Source organism: Gossypium arboreum, chromosome 12 (assembly GCF_025698485.1).
Source record: "Gossypium arboreum isolate Shixiya-1 chromosome 12, ASM2569848v2, whole genome shotgun sequence".
Classification (NCBI taxonomy): Eukaryota; Viridiplantae; Streptophyta; class Magnoliopsida; order Malvales; family Malvaceae; genus Gossypium; species Gossypium arboreum.
This window is the reverse complement of record NC_069081.1, coordinates 42820926-42843156: the sequence shown is the minus strand read 5'-3', so window position 1 is coordinate 42843156 and position 22231 is coordinate 42820926. Positions and strand designations below refer to the sequence as shown.

General features: G+C 36.8%; 1 non-coding gene across 1 annotated transcript; it reads right to left on the bottom strand.

Moving 5' to 3' along the window:
* Window positions 1-2610: 2610 nt before the first annotated feature.
* Window positions 2611-2717, bottom strand: LOC128285899 (small nucleolar RNA R71). The gene has a single exon (XR_008276446.1). It is a non-coding gene; the product is annotated as a small nucleolar RNA R71 (small nucleolar RNA).
* Between the last annotated feature and the right edge of the window lie 19514 nt (window positions 2718-22231).

The following is a 22231-nucleotide window of genomic DNA, read 5'->3' as shown; positions in this document are numbered from 1 at the left end:
AGTGTTAGTGGAAAAAGATGAAAGAAACACCTTTTTTCCAAATTGGTCGTCCATCATTGAAGAAAAGATAAGGTTTTTATTTCTTCCAATTTGATCCAAATTGCCAAGGTAATTGAAAACTTAAAATTGTATAGGTTTTTTCTAGCAGTTTTTACCACCTTTTTACTTAAAAATAATACTAATTCCAAATATTTGTTAATTAATTAAGTGAATTTTGTTTGTATTCCTTTGATGGGCACAAATTTATAAAAAATGAAAATAGGAGATTTATTGTATTATTTTGGTGTATATATTATATTATTTCATGTTATTTATTAATGTGTTATATTTTATTATGCAGGGGACCATAAAGTTGATTTGATAAAGACCCTACTATAATATTGCATGCACACGAGCTATCTTCTTCCTATGTTGGAAGACAAAGCCATCATAAATGGGTCATCAAGATGTTACTTTGACCAAAGAAAAAAAGATTATACATGATGGACAAGTATGATAAGTTTAGTGGGTTGTGAAACCGTCCAACCCAAGAGAAGAGAGGCGCAGATTCAACAAAGGTAATTGGGAAGGTAAGAATCAAATTTTGGGACAATTATTTAGAGGTCCCTACATTTGGAGAATCATTGGAAATCAACACACAAAGATTTTCATTGAAACCATCCAACCCATGCCTAAATTTAGCATGATCCTATACTCAAATAAAGGAACCATCATCCACCTTCTTCCAAAAAATGTGGCTGGCCAAGCAATGGAGAAAATGGAGGAATTCCAATTCCTATTTTTAGTAAACTCTACCATCTACTTCAAGTATAAATACCCCCACTCATCCCTCATCCTAACATCCATTACTTATTTCCCTCATCTCTCATTTCATAAGCATTCTTCCTCTCATTCTTTCCTCTCTTCATTCCCACGCATAGCATCCCATATTTTCATTCTCTCTTAGCCAGTAAAACCTTTAGAAGATCATCTCTTGGTTGGCCACCTTGAAGAGCCATTAGCAAAGGAGCAATACAAGGATCGAAGGAGAACACCTTCAATCAGAGTCACAAGACTTCTGATTTGATTCTTCCTTTACTTTGTTATTGTAATTTAATCATGTTTGCAATGTGATTTATTATCTTGTCATTAAAAATGATAGCTTAAATCTAGTTAGCTAGGATGATTGCATTAATTTAATGAAGTTTTTTCAAATCATGTTTATCGTGTTTGTGCCTCAATGGACCATGTTTTCAATTAAACTCAAGTACGTATATCATTTATACGGGAATAGTTGCATTAGAATTAGTTGAGTTTTTCAAACCAGATGACAACTAATAGACACAATAATTGAAATGTGCATGTTTAATTTATGTCTGACCCAAAATAAATTGAGGTTCATAATAACTTGACTAAGCTCTATTGGATGGCTTTTAGGCTTATGTGATTAAATTGTTTCAAACCGACCTAGCCCTTGTTCTAAGAAACACTTAGTTTAATATGATCAATAAAATGCATGTTTTACCAAGTAAAAGATTCTAAAAGGACTTAACTTGGTTTCAAGCCCATGACAGATCGGGTTGCCATGGAATATTTTCTGAACACTGCTAAGCATGAGAAAAATGAATTAATTTGAATGATGTAATTATCCTAGCCTATTCATCCTATTGATTGTTGAATTTTTTTGTTTTTGTTGCTAAACACATTTCATCTCACACTTCGAATTTAGATTAAAATTGCATTAGGGATCATATTATATTTAGAAATTATTTCTACATCACACCACTCAAAAATATTGTGTTTTTATCACCAAATTGTTAACTCTAATTTTACAATTAATTGATTAACATACACAATCCCTGTGGAGATGATAACTCTTTTACTTACTTATTACTTGATAACGACTGTGTACACTTACACAAATGGAGCATTACAAGTTTTTGGCGTCGTTACTAGGGATTGTTGCCTTAATCATTTTTTTTGAAATTATTATTTTCAATTTGGTTTTTATTTTATTTTTATTTTAACTTCTAACCTTACGTATTTATTCTTTATTTTTGGGATCATTTTTCTGGTGTTTATGAGCATAGATCGAATTATCAATTCATTACTTGTAGACCCAAAGATTGAACGGATAATTTGACAGAAAGGACATGAAAGATCAGCTCAAAGACAAGCCGAGATATACCTTGGAAATCAAAATGATGAACAATGAAACAAAGCCAATCATGAGCACAATCCCATGCTTATTGCCAAGGATAGGGATCATGCCATAAGGCAGTACGCTGTGGCACTCTTCAATGAATTAAATCTAATAATTAAGAGACCGGATATTGAGGCATCGCAATCTGAATTGAAACCAGTGATGTTTTAACTACTCTAAATGTGGGTCAGTTTAGTGGAATGCCCACGGAAGATCCACACGTTCACCTTTGATTATTCATAAAGGTGAGTGATTCATTTAAGATAGCTGGTGTGACTGAAGACGTATTGAGGTTGAAGTTGTTTCCATACTCACTGCTAGATCGAGCACGAGCATGGCTTAATTTGTTTCCACCAAGTTCAATATCTACATAGCAAGAATTCACAGAAAGATTTTTGGTGAAGTATTTTCCACTTAGCAAATATGCTAAGTTGCGAAATGAGATAACCAATTTTCAACAATTGGATGACAAATCCTTGTACGATGCATGGGAGAGGTTCAAAGAATTACTTCATAAATGCCCACATCATGGGATTCCACACTGTATCCAATTGGAGACATTTTATAATGGTCTCAACGCACACACAAGTTGATGGTAGGTGCTTCTGCAAATAGTGTGATTTTTTCTAAGTTTTATAATGAGTCTTACGAAATCATTGAGAGGTTTGCTAGTAAAAACTATCAATGGCCAAAAAATAAGAAACTTCAGGAAGACGAGTATCCAGATTGCACGAAGTGGACCACTTACATCATTCTCAACTCAAGTATCTTCTATTTCTTCAATGTTGAAATAGTTTATTTTGCAGCTTAATCACCAAGTCAATCCAATGTAGTTTCCTGTGTATACTATGGGGATGGTCATTCTTTCAAGAATTGTCCGTCAAATCCTGAGTCAGTTTATTACATAGGGAATCAATACCAAAATAGAAGTGGACAAGGACCACAGTCCAACTTGAAAAATCCTTCATGGCTCGACCATCCAAACTTTTCTTGGAGTAAGCAAAGAAATGGACTGAACAACACATACATGCAGTATAAACCCAACCAATCCCAAGGGTTCAATCAACACGCTCCAAAACCAAAACAAGCTGAGTCATCCAACAGATTGGAGAACTTGTTAAAGGCATACATGGTGAAGAATGACACATTAATCCAAAGCCAGGCAGCAACACTGGAAAGAACCAAATGGGTCAGTTAGCTATAGATCTTCGTAATATACACAAGAAGCCTTACTTAACGATACAAAAAATCCAAGAAATTTGGGTAAGGAACATTGCAAGGTAGTTTCCTTATGAAGTGGTAAGACTTTGGAACCCAAGGAGATTGTGGTTAAAGATGAACCCATTGAGAAGGAAAAAAGTCAACTAACAGTTAAAATTCCTACACCAGTTGAGCCAGAACATACAAAGTCTGATGAGGTAAAATTTGGCCCAGTGAATTCTGAAAAACTAACATCTTTTTAAACTGTAGATTTATCTCCTCAGAAAAGTTGTTCAGTCCAACCCAAAGTTCTATCACTTTCGTACCCTCAAATGTTCCAACCAAATAAGCAGAAGCAAGAGGTACAATTTAAGAAGTTTTTAGACGTTTTGAGGAAATTTCACATCAACATCCTGTTGGTAGAGGCTTTAGAGTAAATTCTGAATTATGTGAAGTTCATGAAGGACATTCTATCCAAGAAGAAAAGACTTAGTGGGTATGAGACTGTAGTACTAACGAAGGAGTGTAGTACGTTTTTATAGAGCAAGCTTTCTCCAAAACTGAAGGACCTTAGAAGCTTTACTATACCATGTAATATCAAAGAATCTTACTATGGTAAAGCTTTGTGTGGTTTAGGAGCGAGTCAACTTGATGCCCAAGTCTATTTTCAAACCGTTGGGAATAGGCGAAGTAAGACCCATGACTATGACACTTCAACTGTCGGATCGATCTTTAGCACAGCCCGAAGCAAATATCAAGGATGTTCTGGTAAGAGTTGATAAATTCATTTTTCCTACTGACTTCATTGTCTTAGATTTTGAAGTAGATAAGGAAGTACCGATCATCCTAGGGAGACTTTTCCTAGCCATGGGAAGACATTCATAGACATGCAAAAAGGAGAACTCACGATGAGAGTTCAGGATGATTAGGTAACACTTAATGTTGTTCAAGTGGTGAAATTTCCCAATTTGACGAAGGAATGTTTAGTAATGGAGGAGCCAGAAACCTTAGTTTCTATGGAATGGAAAATAAATTTTAAGGACGGCTCGTTGGAGAACAGTTTAGGGACTGAGCCATTGGAAGATAAAAAAGGTAATGAAAATATGGCTTTGATGGAAGCCACTCTAAGGAACTATGTTCAACTAGAAGGATTTGAACCATTAGAGTTGGAAGTTTGGGAGTTTGTGCGACCCAAGTTGTCAATCAAAGAACCACCCAAACTCGGACTTAAGGTACTTCCTTCCCATTTAAATATGTTTATTTAGGTAAGTGTTTTACTTTGCCTATGAATATTTTAACAGAACTGACAAAACAAAAAAAGGAGCAACTAATTGCAGTTTTAAAGAAATTTAAAAAGGTAATCGGTTGGGCCATAGTCGATTCGAGATATAAGTGATAACTCTTGAAGAGATTATATTTCATGTCTTCAAACCTAGCTAATTACCTGTACTTAAGTAAATTTAGTTGCATTTAGGACATTCCATTCGTAATTTTCATTGCATTACATTAAGAAGATTGGACTGTGCTTAAATGTTATTATATGTTACTTTTACTTGTTTGCGGAAAGGATTTGTTTGGTAGTAATTGGCAGGTGCAGAATGCGGAGAAAGAAGTAAAGGAATGAAAGTTTGTTGTGGCAAAAGGTTGGATAGTTTTCCAACATGAATGTCGTGGAAGCTCCAGGAAGACCAAGTCAACACTCAACACATAACAGTGTTAGCCCAACTTTACTTGTATTAGAAAATTTTGCCTAAAGAAGAGGGAAAAAAATCATGGGCTGATTTAAGTTACCTAGCTTGTGTCTACAGGCCTTAGCATGGTACCCTGCACAGTTTTGTCTTCATTCTATATGAACGTTGCTCTATGTCTAGAGTCCACTTGTAACGCCCCATACCCGAGACCGTCGCCGGAGTCGAACACGAGGTGTTAATAGACTTAATTCATTACTTAAACAGCTCAAACAATTTATTTTTAAAATTTTCAGTCAAGCTAACAATCTGCGTCATAGTCGCTTAAAAATTCATATCTCGAGTTACAAAACTCGAAATATAATTATGTAAATTTTCCCTGAAATGAGACTCATATATATATTTACTAATTTTTTTATAGAATTTTTTGTTGAGCAAATTAGTTTATTAGTTAAAGTCTCCCCTATTTCAGAGTTTGACTGCTCTGACCTCTGTGTATTACGAATCAAATATCTCCATGTACAGAGTTTCAATGACTATACCATTTGCTTATAATAAAACTAGACTCAATAAGGAATCTGTACATATAAATTATGACTTCTAATTATCTTTGAAAAATTTATGGTGAATTTCCAAATTCAGAACAGGTGATCCAGAAATTGCTCTGGCCCTGTTTCACAAAAATTTAAACATCTCATAAAATATAACTCATATACCTGTTTTGCTCCATCCATATGAAAATAAACTTATAATTCTTCAAGTCCATATATTATTCATCATCTAATTGTATCTCTACTATTTTTAGTGATTTTTCAAACTCACGTCACTGCTGTTGTCTGAATCTATTTTATGGTAAATTTTACCTATTTCATGGTTTCCATGGATTAGCTAGCAATTTAGCATACATAACACCAAATATGATCATGATTAGCCATTCCAATGGCTAATCATTACCAAGCATTTCCTTACCACTCAATAACCATATCATAAGACCATATACACAAAATGATTATAATGCTATACATGCCATACTCAAAATATACAAGCCATTATGCCAAGATGGTATACGGATAGTGTGAGCATGCCTCCGATCGTTCCCGATTTTCGAGCTGGCTTGTCAACACTACAAGGAATGAAAAGGAGGGAGTAAGCATAAATGCTTAGTAAGTTCACATGCAAATAGCAAGTAACACAACTATATAAGCAAACATAAAACATCATTTGCATAATCATCACCGAGACATTCATATCACATTTTCATTTATCATCTTACCATATTGTTGTTATATCGAGTTTTCAACCCGAGGGTTAAGTACATACCTGTTCAAAGTATTCATTTCACAACACTTACCAATACGTCCCTTTCATCTCGAGTATTCCTCCATTTGAGTAGAATTTTACCTGTTGAACACATCGGAATATAATTCGGATACATGGAAAGTTTGCACATAAGTGCCACATATATAGCCAAACTACCATGTAACCCGCCCATAAGTGAACTCGGACTCAACTCAACGAGCTCGGATGCCTAGTTACATCTCTCGAACTCGAACTCAACTCAACGAGTTCAGACATTCGCATCCATAAGTGAACTCGGACTCAACTCAACGAGTTCGGATGCCCAAATATCCTAGTGACATGTCACTTGTATCCTAATCTATTCCTAAGGTTCAAACGGGATTTTCCTCGAACACATCTCCATGCCATCTTAGTAAAATACCGAAACCAATACTCGTAGCACTTTATATTTAACAAATAATTCACATAATTTGCATTTTATTCAAAATAACCACAAAGCATATATTTCATGATAAAAATCAGCATATCATATAATTAACATCAATAACTTAAAAATAACAATTATACTACATTATTTACACATGAACTTACCTCGTATGCGAAAATGGCTACTTTTACCATTTCGTCCATAACTTGGTATTTTCCCCATTTTAGCCCAAATTTTAGTTTTCCTTGCTCTATCATTTAAAATATAGTCTAATTAGGACTCACATTATTCAAATTGACCCAAAATCATATTTTTGCAAAATTACAGTTTTGCCCCTAAACTTTTGCATATTTACACTTTTGCCCAAAAGCTCGTAAAATAAACTTCAGCCTCTTTTATTATGTTTTATGACATGCTGATCATTTTTCCCTTCTATGGGAACGTCAAATTCTCACTCTAACATGTACTTATGACTATTAGGTATTTTTATTGATTAAGCCCTTTTGCTAGTTTTCGCTTAAAACCGAGTAGTACAAGTTGTCTAACATAATTTAAAACCTCATATTCTATCATAAAACACCAAAACACAAAAATTTCACCTATGGGTATTTTTCCAAATATGAACCCTAGGTTGAATTATTGCTAGCATAAGCTTAATCGAGCTACCAGGACTCCAAAAACGTAAAAAATCATTAAAAACGAGGCTAGAACGGACTTACAATCGAGCTTGGAAGCTTGAAAAACCCTAGCCATGGTTTCTCCTTGCTATATTCAGCCATGGGGTTGAAGATGAGCAAAATTGGCTTTTAATTTTGTATTTTAATTCATTTTACCCCTAAATGACCAAAATGCCCTTACTACTAAACTTTCCAAAATTCCATCCATGTCCAATTTTGTCCATAGACTTAGAAATTGGTAAAATTTCTATTTAAGACCTCCTAATTAATATTTCAAAACAATTTCATACTAGAAATTTCTAGAATGCAAGTTTTACAAATTATTCGATTTAGTCCCTAATTTCAATTTAAGCACTTTATGCATAAAATTTCTTCACGAAATTTTCACACAATCATGCAATCATATCATAGACCTCAAAATAATCATAAAATAATTATTTCTATCTCGGATTTTGTGGTCACGAAACCACTATTCCGACTAGGCCCAAAATCAGGATATTACACTACTACAAGTATCCATTCAGTACTTGCTCATATCATTCAATTACAGTCCAACTACTCCAACCTTTTCTAAATTAGATTAGTTTACAGGTGTCTTGCACAAACATCTATGTTTAGATATTGCATGTATACTGTGACAGCCCAAAATTGACCCTAGTCGGGATGTGGTTTCGGGACCACAAAACTGAGGCATAAAAATAATTTAAAATTTATTTTGATGCCTATGATATGTGTTAAATTGTGTGTGACATTTTTGATGATTTGATTTAGTGTTATAAATGTGAATTTCACTAGAAAGGGCCTAGTAGTAAACTTTGAAAGTATGATGGGAAGATGTGGGATGACTAGTTGATCATGCATGCAAAAATAAGGGATTTGCATGTCAAATTTCCCCAAAAGAAGCATAGTGGCCGGCCAAGGTAGGTGTTGATGGGCAAGGGAAACATGTTTCCAACATGTTTGGTTAGTGAGTTATGTATGAAGAAATAAAATAAGAATTAGCATTAAAGAAATGAACAAAAAAAAAAAGATGAGCATGGACGCCCCCCCTTGTCGTGAGTTGTAGAGAAAGAAAGAAAAAAAATTTTGTTCATCCATTTTTCACTTCTTTGGCCGAAAATACTAAGGAAAAAGGGAGGATTTTTGCTCCATTTTTTGGTTTAGAAGAGATCTAGAAGGAGATTTGGCTATACTTGCATCAAGATTAAGGTATGTATGAGGTTGTGTCATGAGATTCATGCATGTTTTAGTTGCTAACTTGATGTTCATGCTAGCCATGGTTCAAATCCTTGTTATGCCATAGAAATGGTATTTGGCCAAGGTTGATATTGTGTTGAAGCCATTGCATGCTAAATGTGAAGCTTGCTAATGATGCATGTAATGATGGATTGACTACTCTTGAAATTTCTTTTTAGTATTCTTGAGTAGGGCATTGAGTCCTTTGTTTAACCATGACCAAAAATTTAAAAGGAGTATGGTGTGTGAGGTATTCGACCATGGCATGCTCATGAGCATGGTTTATGTTTCTTGCATGTTAGTTAAAATTTGTGTTTTGGATGGTTATGAACACCTTGAAATTGACCTTGCACCTATATGTGTATATGTGTTTGCACATGATGATTTGGTTATGAAGTAAATGATAAATATGTTTGTTTAAAGAAGAAATGGTTGAAGAATGTTTGTGAAACTTGCATGTATATTCGCCTAGTACTTATATGGTGTGAAAATCTCAAATTTATTGTTGATTTGTGCAAGTATGACTAAGTATAATCGGCCATATGAGTGCTTGATGCTATGTTATAATTATTGAGCTTAAGTATGTGGATGTAAGTGTATGCGGCCTTATAAGGGCTAAGTACCTTGGATTCCCTTTTGATATTCAAAACGATTAAATCAATTTATTTGTTAACATTAAGCTCAAGAGCAAAGGGAACTAGCTCCAATAAAGGAAAAGAAAAGGTGATTGAATAGCCGTTGGAAGCGCCGATAATCTCCAAGGTAAGTTTTCGAGTATCGAAACTTAGATTTTGATTCGATTGAACGAAGTAATAAGCAATCGAAATTGTGCCCTTGTATGTGGCCATTGAGCGAAATGATATTCTTGATTAAGTAAATTGTGCATAAAAGTTTGTTATGAAATTGAAACAAAGATGTGTATGAATGTGCGACCAGTGATATCAAGGCTAAGCGAAAGGCAATTGTGCGAGTTGTGATATCGGGCTAAGCCCAAGGCAATGGTGCGAGCTATGATATCCGGGCTAAGCCCAAGGCAATTGTGCGAGTTGTGATATCCGGGTTAAGTCCCAAGGCATTTGTCGGGTTACCATAACCGGGCTATGTCCCGGCGTTTGAACAGTAGCTATATCCGGTTAAACTCCGGAGGTATGTGATTTGAAAATTATAAGCTTGCTGGAAAATTTTCAGTTAATGCACTTGTGAAATTCCCAACAACAAGGTATGTGTTGTGTGTGCTTTGCACACTAGGAGTAAGTGCGTATGAATATTTGCTCCAATGATAAACGAGTTATCGGCCTTAACTAAGCCGTTATTTGTGTATGAATATAAGAGTTGGGATTGTGAAGTAAGCATGTCATTGAGAAATTGTGCATATGAATTATTGTTTAGCTACTTGAATGCTATGCTTTGGTTGTGTGTAAATTATGGCTCAAACTTACTAAGCATAAATTGCTTACTCCGTTCCTTTGTTTCTCTGTTTTATAGATTTTGCTCGTTAGCGATCGAATTCGGGATCATTGAAGTGAAGTCATCCACACTATCAAACCCCTTTTGGTACTCTTTTGGTTGAACTTTGGATATGGCATGTATAGGACTACCTCGATTGTTTTTAAGTTCTTTGTGATGTATACGTAATACGGCCATGCGAAAATGGTTCGTAAAAGTGGAGGATGGAATTTGACCATTTGTGCTTTGTAATTATATTTGGTTTCATGATGTGATTATGGTTTGGAATGAGAGTGTTGGTCACATGATCAGCCATTGGAATGGCTAAATATGATCATATGTGGACCTATGTATGTAAAAATTTTAGTTGGCCCATGGAAACCACAAGATAGGTAAAGTTTACCTTGAAAATAGATCTTGGCAAAGCAGAAGTGGTGCGGATTTGAAAAATCGCCAAAATTTGTAGGATTGGTATTAAATAGTGAATAAGTTATGTAAACGAACCTTGACGAGTCTATTTTCATATGAAAGTAACGAAACGATCATATGAACAAGATACCGAGATATTAAAGTTCTCGTGAGAGGGCCAGGACGGTTTCGGGTCCCCTGTCGCGACTTTGAAAATTTACTCTAAATTATCCAGAAAGAATTCATGCCTTATATGTGCAGATTCCATTTTGAGTCTAGTTTCATTAGAAACAAACGGGACCAGATATTAAAGCCTGCATGAGAGAGATATTCAAGTTGTAACGCGTGAAGGTCGATGTAGTCGACCCACGTAACATGGGTGACTTTAACTAATAAACTGTACCAATTGGCCTGACCAAAATTCTAGAAATAAATCCATGGATGGATATATGAGTCTAAATTCAGGAAAAATTTACGGAATCAGTTTACGAGTTTTGAAACTCGAGATATGATTTTAAGGCGACAAGGACGCAGCTTTTCCAAATTGTCTGGAAAGGCCAAATTGGTCGGCACTTTAAGAGGATTTATCTCGTTAACCCCTCGTGTCCGACAATCGCGATGGTCTCGGGTTCGGGTGTTACAATTTTATTGGTATCAAAGCTACGGTTTAGTCGATTCTAGGACTACCGTGATATGTTTGGGGTCTAGCTATACATGCCATTAAGTGATAATTGATAGTGTGGTGATTTCGACATTCGAATTTGTGTTTGTTTATAGCAATGGATCCCGATCCCAACCGAGCAATAGTGATGATGTGGAGAGTGTGGCGCTGCTCGCGCAAGGGACATGTACCGACGGACTCTCAACCTATGGCCAACAATCCGAATGATGAGGCTAGGCAAGCCTTTTATAGCGTGATGAATGATTGGTTCAACCAATACATTCGAACTAACACTACTGTTCCACAACCTCCATTCCCGACTAACGTAACCCCGCACCTACAATACCTCCAATGAATCGACCAAATAAGGTCAAGTAAGCCCCAATCGACGAGATTCGAAAACATGGGGCCATTGAATTTAAAGCTACGGATGACGACGATGCCGAGCAAGCTGAATTTTGGTTGGACAACACTACCCGGTGCTCGATGAGCTATCTTGTACACCGATGAGTGCTTAAAGTGTACTATCTCCTTGCTACGCGATTCCGCCTACTATTGGTGGAGTACTCGACTTGGTTATGCCTAGGGAGCAAGTAACTTGGGAGTTTTCCAAACCGAGTTCAAAGAAGTATATCGATCGAGATTCATCGACCAAAAATGAAAGGAATTTCTTGATCTTAAGCAAGGCTCTATGTCCGTTCTCGACTACGAGCGAAAATTTGTTAGACTCAGAGAGATACGCACGAGAATGTGTTTCGTTCGAAGCTATTATGTAAAACGCTTGAGGATGGGCTGAATGATGATATAAGGATGTTTGTTGGCATTCTCGAAATACGAGTTTGTAGTACTTGTTGAGCGAGCTTGTAAAGTCAAAGAGCTTAGAAAGGAAAATCAAAAAGTTGATGTGGGAACCGGAGAATTTCAAAAGGTCCTCGGAAAGTCTCTTCAACAGCATCGAAGAGATTTCGAGAAGATGTGAGCCGATCTAGAGGCGCTTGGCCTTTTTAGACGAGATCGTGATCGACCCCACAATGGTATCGAGGCACTTCGGTCTCGGTGTTGGGAATGATTGTCGAAACCGAATGGAGTGTCGATTGTGGCAAATGGCATTCGGGAGCTGAGGTTCCGTGATCGCTCCTGCTATAAGTGTGGATCGGCCGACCACTTTATCAAGGATTGCCCGAGGTTGCTTGAACAAAATGTAAGTCGAGTGGAAACCCGGTGCTACCACCGTCAAGTCGGCCATCCGAAATACGGGCAATGCTAGTGGCGATCGAGAGGTCGAGATGCTACAACAAGACCCGAGGCTCGTGCTCTGCTAGGACTTATGCCATACGCCAGCACGCGAGGATGCCGCCTCACCGGATGTCATTACGGTACTTTCACTCTTTTCGATACTAATGTGATTGCTTTGATTGACCCCGGTTCTACTCATTCTTATATATGCGAAACCTTAGCATCCAAGAAGACTTTGCCTATTGAGTCTCTCGAGTTTGTAATTCGGTGTCAAACCCTTGGGTCATTACGTGCTTGTCAACAAAGTGTGTAAGAAAAGTCCCTAGTATTTCGAGGTTCTTGTTTTCCGACGGACTTGATGCTTTTACCGCTCGATGAATTGACGTTATTCTTGGTTTGGATTGGTTGACCATATACGATGTGTTGTAAATTGCAAAAGCAAGACTATCGATCCGAGGTGCGCGAATAACGAGATAATTTGGGTTGACTCTACGGACTTAAAGGGTTGCCACCGTAATATCGCAATGTTGGCCCGAAATATGTAAGAAAAGGGTGCGGCGTACCTTGCGTATGTGCTCGATGACAAGGAGTCGAAAAGAAACCCGAATCTGTGCCAGTGGTTTGTGAATACCCGGATGTTTTCCCTGAAGAATTGCCGGGTTACCACTTGTTCGGGAAATAGAGTTTGGCATCGAAATGGTACCTGGTACCACTCCAATTTTGATAGCTCCGTATCGTATGGCACCAACGGAATTAAAGGAGTTGAAAGCTCGGTTGCAAGAATTGGTGGATAGAGGTTTTGCTCGTCAAGTTTTTCACCTTAGGGTGCGCCAGGTGTTGTTTGTGAAAAGAAGGATGGAACCATGAGGTCGTGCATCGACTATCGTCGACTTAATAAAGCGATGATAAAGAACAAATATCCGTTATCACAGACGACGATTTGTTTGATCAATCAAGGGAGCCTCGGTGTTCTCGAAAATAGATTTGAGATCGGGCTATTATCGATTCTTAAATTCGAGATTCGGACGTACCCAAGACGCCTTGAATCGAGATATGGTCACTACGAGTTCCTAGTGATGCCGTTTGGGCTTACTAATGCCCTCGTTGTATTTATGGATTTGATGAATCGATCTTGAGACCATATTTGGATCGGTTCGTAGTCGTGTTCATTGATGACATCTTGGTCTATTCAAGAAATGAGACCGAACATCTTGAACACCGAGGTTAGTCTTTGCAAATTTTACGGATAAGCAATTATATGCTAAGTTCAACAAGTGTGAGTTCGGTTAAGAGAGGTTAGCTTCTTAGGGCATGTGGTATCTGCATCGGTATTCGAGTCGACCGAACAAAATTTCAGCCATACTTAACTGAAGCCTTGAGAAATATTCGGAGGTTTGGAGCTTTTGGGGCTTGCCGATTATTACCGACGATTTGTAAAGGTTTCTCAACGATAGCCACGCCAATGACGCTTACTCCAAAAGGATGTTAAGTTTGAATGGACGGAGAAATGTCGAAAAAGTTTCGATCAATCTGAAAACTTATTTGATGAAGCCCCAATTCTAGTGCAACCCGAATCTGGCAAAGAGTTTGTCATCTATAGTGACGCCTCCCTACTTGGGTTAGGTTGCGTATTGATGCAAGAAGGTCGAGTTATGGCCTATGCGTCGAGGCAATTAAAGCCACATGAGAAAAATTATCCGACCCATGATCTCAAATTGGCTGCCATCGTATTCGCCTTAAAGATATGGCGACATTACTTAGTTGGTGAGAAGTGCCATGTGTATTCGGATCACAAAAGTCTCAAATATTTGATGACTCAAAGAGACTTAAATCTGCGACAAAGACGTTGGCTCGAGTTGTTAAAGGATTATGAGCTGGTCATTGACTATCACCCGGAAAGGCGAATGTGGTTGCGGATGCCTTAAGTCGTAAATCATTATTCGCTTCTGACGATGAATGTGCACTTGTCCGTTCGATCGGACAATGTGTTAGTAGCTGAATTGAAAGCCAAACCATTATTGATACATCAAATTTGTGAAGCTCAAAAAGTCGACGATGAGTTGGTTACAAAACGGGCTGAGTGTGTTCCGAACAAGGAATCAGAGTTTCAGATCGATGATGACGATTGTTTGAGGTTTAGGGGTCGTCGGTGTGTTCCAAAGAATTCGGAACTTATTTCGATAATTCTGAACGAAGCCCATTATAGCCGAATGGCAATCCACCCGGGGAGTACGAAGATGTACAATGATTTGAAACGTCGGTTTTGGTGGCATGGTATGAAACGAGACATCTCTGACTTTGTTTCGAGATGTTTAATATGTCAACAAGTGAAAGCGGAACATCAAGTGCCTTCAGGATTACTTCAGCCGATCACGATACCCGAGTGGAAATGGGATCGAGTCACAATGGACTTTGTATCCGGACCGTCATTGTCGTGAGTAAGAAGGATGCGGTTTGGGTCGTGGTAGATAGATTGACTAAGTCGGCTCACTTTGTCCCCGTCGTCACGGATTTTTCAATGGACAAACTAGCCGAATTGTACGCTTCTCGATTGTGAGATTACACGGGTGCCTATTTCCATCGTGTCGGATAGAGATCCGAGATTTACCTCGCGATTTTGGAAGAAGTTGCAAGAAGCTTTGGGTACCAAGTTGCATTTCAGCACCGCCTTTCACCCCAAACCGATGGTCAATCCGAAGCGGATAATTCAAATACTTGAGGATATGTTGAGATGTTGCATCCTCAAGTTCGGTGGTTCATGGGAGCGGTATTTGCCTTTGATTGAATTCGCTTACAACAATAGTTTTCAATCAAGTATTAAGATGGCACCCTACGAGGCTTTGTGCGATCGTAAATGCCGTACACCATTGTTTTGGACCGAGCTCGGTGAAAGCAAAATTTTGGGGTGGATTTGATTAGAGATGCTGAGCAGAAAGTGAAAGTAATCCGTGAAAGTCGAAGATAGCCTTCGACCGTCGAAGTCGTGACGCGGATCTGAAGCGTAAAGACATCGAGCATCGTGGGGATAAAGTGTTTCTCAAGGTTTTGCCTTGGAAAAAGATACTCGATTCGGTAGTAAGGGCAAGTTGAGCCCGAGGTTCATTGGGCCGTATGAGATATTCGAGCGAGTCGGTCCAGTTGCATATCGTTTGATTTTGCCCCCTGAACTCGAAAAGATTCACGATGTCTTTCATGTTTCGATGCTTCGACGCTATAGATCTGATCTATCGCACGTGATTAGTCCATCAGAGGTTGAAATTCAAGCCAATATGAGTTATGAGGAAGAACCGATTCGTATCCTATCACGTGAAGTGAAAGAGTTGCGAAACAAGCGGGTTTCGCTAGTGAAAGTGTTATGGCTCAAACACGGGATAGAAAAAGCTACTTGGGAAACCGAGAACTCTATGAAAGAGCGATACCCAACCCTATTTACCGGTAAGATTTTCGGGGACGAAAATTTCTTAAGTGGGGGAGAGTTGTGACAGCCCAAAATTGACCCTAGTCGGGTTGTGGTTTCGGGACCACAAAACCGAGGCATAAAAATAATTTAAAATTTATTTTGATGCCTATGATATGTGTTAAATTGTGTGTGACATTTTTGATGATTTGATTTAGTGTTATAAATGTGAATTTCACTAGAAAGGGCCTAGTAGTAAACTTTGAAAGTATGATGGGAAGATGTGGGATGACTAGTTGATCATGCATGCAAAAATAAGGGATTTGCATGTCAAATTTCCCCAAAAGAAGCATAGTGGCCGGCCAAGGTAGGTGTTGATGGGCAAAGGAAACATGTTTCCAACATGTTTGGTTAGTGAGTTATGTATGAAGAAATAAAATAAGAATTAGCATTAAAGAAATGAACAAAAAAAAAAAGATGAGCATGGATGCCCCCCTTGCCGTGAGTTGTAGAGAAAGAAAGAAAAAAAAATTTGTTCATCCATTTTTCACTTCTTTGGCCGAAAATACTAAGGAAAAAGGGAGGATTTTTGCTCCATTTTTTGGTTTAGAAGAGATCTAGAAGGAGATTTGGCTATACTTGCATTGTAACACCCCGTACCCGAGACCGTTGCCGGAGTCGAACACGAGGTGTTAACGGACTTAATTCATTAATTAAACAGCTCATACAATTCATTTTAAAATTTCCAGACAAGCTGGCTAACTGCATCACAGTCGCTTTAAAAATCATATCTCGAGTTTCGAAACTCGAAATCCAATTCCGTAAATTTTTCCTGAAACTAGACTCATATATATATCTACTAATTTTTTTCTAGAATTTTTGGTTGGGCCAATTAGTACATTTTATTAGTTAAAGTCTCCCCTATTTCAGGGTTCAACTACTCTGACCTCTGTGTATTACGAATCAGATATCTCCCTATACAGACCTTCAATGACTATGCCGTTTGTCTCTAATAAAACTAGACTCAATAAGGAATCTGTAAATATAAAGCGTGACTTCTAATTATCTTTGTAAAATTTATGGTGAATTTCCAAAGTCATAACAGGGGATCCAGAAATCGCTCTGGCCCTGTTTCACAAAAATTTAAACATCTCATAAAATATAGCTCATATACCTGTTTCGCTTATTCCATATGAAAATAGACTCATCAAGCTTCGATTCCATAACTTATTCATTATTTAATTCCATTTCTAATATTTTTAGTGATTTTTTAAACTCACGTCACTGCTGCTGTCTGAATCTATTTTATGGTAAATTTTACCTATTTCATGGTTTCCATGGATTAGCTAGCAATTTGACATACATAATACCAAATATGATCATGATTAGCCATTCCAATGGCTAATCATTACCAAGCATTTCTATTTCCATACCACTCAATAACCATATCATAAGACCATATATACAAAATGATTATAATGCTATACATGCCATACTCAAAATATACAAGCCATTATGCCAAGATGGTATACTTGATAGTGTGAGCGTGCCTCCGACCGCTTCCGATTTCGAGCTGGCTTGTCAACACTACAAGGAATGAAAAGGAGGGAGTAAGCATAAATGCTTAGTAAGCTCACATGCAAATAGCAAGTAACATAACCATATAAGCAAACATAAAACATCATTTGCATAATCATCACCAAGACATTCATATCACTTTTTCATTTATCATCTTACCATATTGTCGTTATATCGAGTTTTCAACCCGAGGGTTAAGTACATACCTGTTCAATTTATCCATTTCAAAACACTTACCAATACGTCCCTTTCATCTTGAGTATTCCTCCATTTGAGTAGAACTTTACCCGTTGAACACATCGGAATATAATTCGGATACATGGAAAGTTTGCACATAAGTGCCACATATGTAGCCAAGCTACCATGTAACCCGCCCATAAGTGAACTCGGACTCAACTCAACGAGCTCGGGCGTTCGCATCCATAAGTGAACTCGGACTCAACTCAACGAGTTCGGATGCCTAGTTACATCTCACGAACTCGGACTCAACTCAACGAGTTCGGACGCTCGCATCCATAAGTGAACTCGGACTCAACTCAACGAGTTCGGATGCCCAAATATCCCAGTGACATGTCACTTGTATCCTAATCCATTCCTAAGGTTCAACGGGACCTTTTCCCAATCATGTGTCTCAACCATCTTTTACGGAATGCCGATACCGATACTCGGTAGTATTTCATATTTTCCAAGTATATCACATAATTTGACATATTATCAAACAATTATCACAAGTATAATATTTCATAATAATTATCATATCATTTAAAAAAACATTAAAACATTTAAAATAATAACTATGTTACCAACATTTACATATGAACTTACCTCGTATGCAAAATGGCTATTTTACCATTTCGTCCACAACTTGGTATTTTCCCCATTTTAGCCCGAATTTCAGTTTTCCTTGCTCTATCATTTAAAATATAGTCTAATTAGGACTCACATTATTCAAATTGACCCAAAATCATATTTTGGAAAAATTACAATTTTGTCCCTAAACTTTTGCATATTTACACTTTTGCCCCAAAGCTCGTAAATTAAAATTCAGCCTATTTTCTTATGTTTTATGACATGCTGATCATTTTTCCTTCTATGGCAACATCAAATTCTCACTCTAACATGTACTTATGACTATTAGGTATTTTTACCGATTAAGCCCTTTGCTCGTTTTCACTTAAAACCGAGTAGCACAAGTTGTCTAACATAATTTAAAACCTCACATTCTATCATAAAACACCAAAATACACAAATTTCACCTATGGGTATTTTTCCAAATATAAACCCTAGGTTAAATTATTGCTAGCATAAGCTAAATCGAGCTACCGAGACTCCAAAATGTAAAAATCATTAAAAACGAGGCTAGAACGAACTTACAATCGAGCTTGGAAGCTTGAAAACCCTAGCCATGGTTTCTCCTTGCTATATTCGGCCATGGGGTTGAAGATGAGCAAAATTGGCTTTTAATTTTGTATTTTAATTCATTTTACCCTAAATGACCAAAATGCCCTTACTACTAAACTTTCCAAAATTCCTTCCATGTCCTAATTTTTGTCCATAGACTTAGAAATTGGTAAAATTACTCTTTAAGGACCTCTAATTAATAATCTAATTCAATTTTATGCAAAATACTTCTAGAACACAAGTTTTGCAATTTATTCAATTTAGTCCCAAATTTCAAATTAAGCACTTTATGCATAAAATTTCTTCACGAAATTTTCACACAATCATGCAATCATATCATAGACCTTAAAATAATCATAAAATAATTATTTATATCTCAGATTTTGTGGTCACGAAACCACTATTCCGACTAGGCCCAAAATCGGATATTACAACTCTCCCCCTTCGTGGATTTTCGTCCCCGAAAATCTTACCGTAAAAGTGGTCTTCACTTTTATTCTCATATTTGGTGTCAAGAACTTGCACTTAGACTGCACCTCAATACATCTCTTCAATTTCTAATATGATCTAAAAGCTTACGCCTCAACTCTCAACTGTTCTTAAATTTTCAACCCTTCTTAATTTCCCATGATATCATGACATAAAACCCGGATCTCAACTTGATTTAATGGAGACCTAATTCCAAGAAATCCAACAATCAAAGAGACCGAAATTCCATGAATCGATGAGTAGGAATTCATTCAATACGATGTGATTTATAGATCTCGCCAAACATTTAACAATAGGATACATCCCATTTTCCTTTTTCCGCCATAGAAATAATTACGATATGGCCTCAAGAATAATCCTTCTCATTTCCATCCCAATATCAACATTGACAAGGATAATTTTGATAGATCCCAATGCTCGCTTTAACCCCTTTAACAACTCCGATTTTATGTAACATCGATGCTCTAAACTATCACATTACCTCACCGTCTTGAAACACATCACAATTCATACAACAATACATTCTTGAAAGTCGAAGTCATTGCTCAATGTAGACTAGTCTAGTTCGGACGCTTTGCTACCAATATTCTCATCTATCCGAACTCACAACATGTAATAAACTTTTCAGCTTTCACAAGATGGAAACCTTATCATTCGTAGTGACTTAAACTAATATTCAACTCTTTCTATTAAATATAGACTTCTCGCTTCAAACTATTTACTCTTTGATCTGTACAAAATGAAATTCTATTATCAAACTTGGGAAAAATAATCCCGACATAATTGTCACATGAAATCTTTCAAATAAATAATTTACCATACCGACTAAAACTCGCGCTTTTATCACCTATGCCTTTATTGATGTCAAATCCTTACGTAAATTAGAAAAATCCCAATACTAAAATCACCACATTACCAAGATCAAATTAGAAGTATAGTCATATTTGACATGATTATCACGAAATGAAGAACGATTTGAACATGAGTCATAATTGACAAATTATGGAACAAAGATAACAAGAAAACCGAATAAAGAAATCCAAGATAGAGAAACCGAATAAAGAAATCCGAATAAAGAGATCCGGGATAAAGAAACCCAAGATACGATACTATGCCGAGAATCGAAAACCAAATTCATAGAGAAAATACGAATACCTCGATAATTCTTCAAAGAAAGAAAGTCCAAAAGAAAACATCATTTAATCCCATCGAAATCAAATATAGCAAGATCAATATATCTTCCCATACATATATATCGATGAAGCATCAAGTAGAAGAAACAGAATCATAATATCATATGAATTCTCTCATCAATTCTTATCGATTAAATGAAATAGAATACCCGATAAAATAGAGCAATATAAATTATAAACCAAATCAGACTACCAATGCTTTCATCCAACACGAATTAGAAGACATTCCCATATAACAAGAATTTCTTCAAGATCAATAGCCATAGAAATATTTACGAGAACGGGTGAACACATAGAACATCTCAAAGAGATCGCTAAATCTGTCCTATTCATAATCGTCACACTCGGATAATTCACATTTGAAATATCATTTCCCCAACTAGTTCTCGCCGTCACAAATTTTATATTAAACCATTCACTAAAAAGGCCAATTCGAATAAATTTCGATTTACACTTTTCTCGACCTTGCACTTGAGTAATTCGATTTACCAAGGAGAATTCCTTTTCTAACTAGGACGATGGCATAACTCCAATAATTTTTACGTCAATCCGATACGTTCGCTCGACTTTACTTATCAGCTCATTTTCAATCTCGGATCATACTTATAATTATTCTATCATTGAACTCTTTGGGTTCTCAACCAAAACTTATTCAATACAAATCTCATGAAATTCCATTATAAGTACCACTTTGGTAAGGGGAGGGTTGTAGGACCTCGACTCGACTTTCTTATACATACACATATGACACAACTTCCATCATCATAGTAACATCATCAAAATCATGTCATTCATTCATGTTGGCTTACACCAATTTTCCTATTGTCCCATTTAGACAATATACTTATGCATACATTCTATGTTTTCTAGATGACTTTACTTATCCATTCAATTAATGAAATTAATTCATGCTCATGACATTATATAAGGCCAAATAAACATAGATATTTGCATCACAATCACAACTTTCATTTCGTGCATCATCATGTACATATCATTACAATCATATAATTCAGTCCAACAATTTAACATAGATAAGTTCATTTCATTATAATCCTTTACCTCATAAAATTATATACCATTAACATTCATCAACATTCGACATCCAATCAAGACAAGGACATTTTTCATTCAGATCATAATATTATGACCTTTATTCATACCTCTACTACTTTCTATTTATTCCGCTCATCTTATCAAGTAAGCCACATACACTACATCATATGAGCATTAAGCAAATATGAATATTTATCACAACATGAACTTTCATCTCACATATTATCACATATGTATCATAAACCTTTATTCATACTTTTCTGAACCGAGACTTATCATAATCATAATTTTACTCAAATACCTTTACTTAACATTGAACATGGTTGGCGCAGCTCGGTTGGAGAGTACCTGTCTAAATAAGACGGTACTTATACGCGTCGGAAGACATCACACTATCACGCATCGCTGGCATGTATAGCTAAACTTTTACACATGCTAGGTTAGTCCGAGAACCGACTAAACCTGCTCGATACCACTAAATGTAACACCCGCACTGAGACCGTTGCGGAGTCGAACACGAGGTGTTAACGGACTTAATTCATTAATTAAACAGCTCATACAATTCATTTTAAAATTTCCAGACAAGCTGGCTAACTGCATCACAGTCGCTTTAAAAATCATATCTCGAGTTTCAAACTCAAATCCAATTCCGTAAAT